This window comes from Silene latifolia, chromosome Y, assembly GCF_048544455.1.
Source record: "Silene latifolia isolate original U9 population chromosome Y, ASM4854445v1, whole genome shotgun sequence".
Classification (NCBI taxonomy): domain Eukaryota; kingdom Viridiplantae; phylum Streptophyta; class Magnoliopsida; order Caryophyllales; family Caryophyllaceae; genus Silene; species Silene latifolia.
The window spans coordinates 140308472-140311486 of record NC_133538.1 but is presented as its reverse complement, the minus strand read 5'-3'; the positions used below and the strand labels follow the sequence as shown (position 1 = coordinate 140311486).

The 3015-nt window shown below is 44.6% G+C and overlaps 1 non-coding gene across 1 annotated transcript; it reads right to left on the bottom strand.

The window, feature by feature from the left end:
• Positions 1-607: 607 nt before the first annotated feature.
• On the bottom strand, positions 608-713 carry LOC141636553 (small nucleolar RNA R71). Its single transcript, XR_012541159.1, has one exon. It is a non-coding gene; the product is annotated as a small nucleolar RNA R71 (small nucleolar RNA).
• Positions 714-3015: the final 2302 nt, after the last annotated feature.

Sequence of the window (3015 nt, the reverse complement as noted above, 5' to 3'; positions counted from 1 at the left end):
GTTCTTAAATTTTTTTTTTTTTTAGTGTTGTGTATGCCCAGGTCAGACAGGTTTGAGTTAGTTGCAGCTGATTCTGAGCCAGAGAGACTATTTAGGCATAGACTCCGTTTGCAAAGAGAATCACGAAAGGAAGAGTTAAGTACTTTCGAACCAGAGCTTCAGCATTTCCTTTTTACAGAAAATCCATCTTGTGAAGAAGATACTTCCAGTTCTGTAAGCAACCCAGTAAAGATGCCGAACATTGCTAGTCATTCGGAGCCTAAAGCATCATCAATTCCAAAGGGTTTCAATCTCCAGACTCAGAATGAGAATACATTCGACATTCGTCCTTCCTATATCAATCTGGTGGAGAGAAATCTCTTTAGTGGTGTGGCAGGTGAATACCCGAGGAAGCATATGGAGGTATTTACGAATTACTGTTCTACTATCCTCGCCACAAAGGGGGTAACTCAAGACAAGATTAAGGAGGTTCTATTTCCTTTTTCTTTGACGGACTCAGCCAGGGAGTGGCTGACTGATTTGGACCGTACGGCCGAGGGGGTCTGAGACTGGTAGACCTTTGCTCTTGCTTTTTATAAGAGATATTTCCCTCCACAGTGCATCAATCAGCTGAGGGCAAAGATCACAAGTATCAAGCAGGCACCTGATGAGACTTTCTATGAAGCATGGTCCCGTTTCAAGAAGTTGGTGAGGTCTCTTCCTCACCATGGTTTTGATCCGTGGTTTCTGTCCAACCAGTTCTACAATGGGTTGTACGATGATCACAGAGCCATACTTGATGCATCATCTAATTGAAGATTCCAAGAGAACACTGACGATGATAAGGGATGGGCTCTTATTGAAGAGATGGCGAACCAATGTGCTGAGTATGGAAACCCGAGGGATGGTATTAGAATAGTTCATGCAGTCGATAAGCAAGTTGTGGCTCAGCTGGAAGCCATGAATGCTAGATTTGATAAGTTAGAGCTACATTCTGCTGGGGAGCCTCAGACAGTCCATTTGCTTACTAGAGGGGAGACTGTCACATGTGAGAGGTGTGGGAGCAACGACGGTCACACTACTATTGGCTGTCTTACGGAGAAGGAACAGGTCCTTGCTTTTCAACAATACAGGCAAGGAGGGGGTTCCTACTATAACAACCAAGGGGCAATCCATCCCAATTTAAGGTGGACAAGTCAAAATGTGCTCAACCCTACACATCCTCCTCCGCAGCAGCAGCCGTATGTCCCTCCACATAAGACTCAACAAGACTTTCAGAAGCCTCCTTCCTTCCCTACACCTAATCAAGGTGCATCATCTTCTGGTGGAGTAAGTGATCTAGGTAAGTTGAAGACGATGTTGCAGTCTTTGACAAAGCAGTGGCAGCTGAGTGATCAATAAAAAGATGCATCTATCACGGCACTTGAAACTCAAGCTGCCCAGTTAGCCGCGAACCAGTCCACAAGGAAACCGGGTCATTTACCGTCACAAGCTGATAAAAATCCACATGAGACGGTAAATTTAATCAATTTGAGGAGCGGTCGTTCATATAAGGGACCGAATGTGTTGAAATCAGGCCCGAGGAAGGTCATTACTGCTGATGAACAGTGTTCTGGTGAAGAAAAGGAGCTGACGACAAAGAAAGTACTCGATCGACTGATTACAGGGGGTCGATCGAGTGAAATTGCTGAACAAAGGGCTCGATCGAGTAAAAATTATACTCGATCGAGTGAACAGGGAAAAGATCTTACTCGATCAAGTGAAATTTCTGATCGATCGACTGATTTTGTTGAAGAAACTACTCGATCGAATGGTATTTTTGGTCGATCTAGTAGTGTAGATAAAGAACAGCTCGATCGAGAGCCTTCTAGTGCTCGATCGAGTGAAAAATCGCCTGAAAAACCTCGTTCGAGAGGAAAGAAGTGTCCGAAGGATTTGGAGCTTGATCCGGCTGACACGTTGGAAGCGGGGAACAAGGGACTCGAGATACCCATCAAGGTACCCTTCCCAAGGTGTTTGCAAAGTACTAAGGCTAATCAACAATTCGGCAAATTTGCCGAACTCCTGAGAAGCTTGCAAGTCACTGTGCCATTCGCCGAACTGCTGACACAGGTACCCTCTTACCTTAAATTTATGAAAGAAATTTTATCGCGTAAGAGGCACATTAATGATCATGAGACGGTAGCTTTGACCGAGGTAGGGACGGCCTAGTTCATAATAAGTTACCTCCCAAACAGTCAGACCCGGGTAGTTTTTCGATTCCGTGTCATATTGGTAACAATTTGATTGATAACGCGTTAAGCGATCTTGGCGCTAGCGTGAGTGTCTTACCGCTGTCTCTGGCTAAGAGACTTGGTTTGACCAAGTTTAATTGCTCAAAAATGACTGTTCAGATGGCCGACTGTAGCATATCACGGCCACTAGGTGATATAGAAGACATACCTGTTAAGATCGGGAGATTCTTTATTCCCATTGACTTCATTGTCCTTGACATCCCCGAAGATGCCCATACCCCTATTATTTTAGGGAGACCATTTTTATTCACTGCCCGTGCAGTAATAGACATCGGGGGCAAGACTTTGACTTTTCAGGTTGCGGACGAGGAATTGATATTCCATCAGTCTAAGCTCCGAAGGGCTCCCATGCAAGCTCATCCTTGCAATGACCTCTCTTCGGTTAACCCTCCTATTGACACTCCAAATGAAAATTTGGAATATTGTGCTGTTATTGCTACCCATCCACCTCAGGTTGAGAGCAAAAAGGAGGAAAGTTCATCTGTTTTCCTTGTTGCAGGTACAGATGAAAATAATGAAGGAGCTGTCAAAGGGTATTATACAATTAATGTCAGTCAAAGTAGGAGTGACGATGTTAAAGCCGGTGAGAAAGGAGTAAGGATGAGAAAAGTTCGCGCGTATGTGGACGTCAACTATTCTCCCCCTAATGATTCAAATTCAAGCTCGTGGAAATTGAAGAGGACGATTAATGTTGCTGAGATGACGTCCTCCAGTCAGGAGCCCTCCGAGGGGCTACTGAATT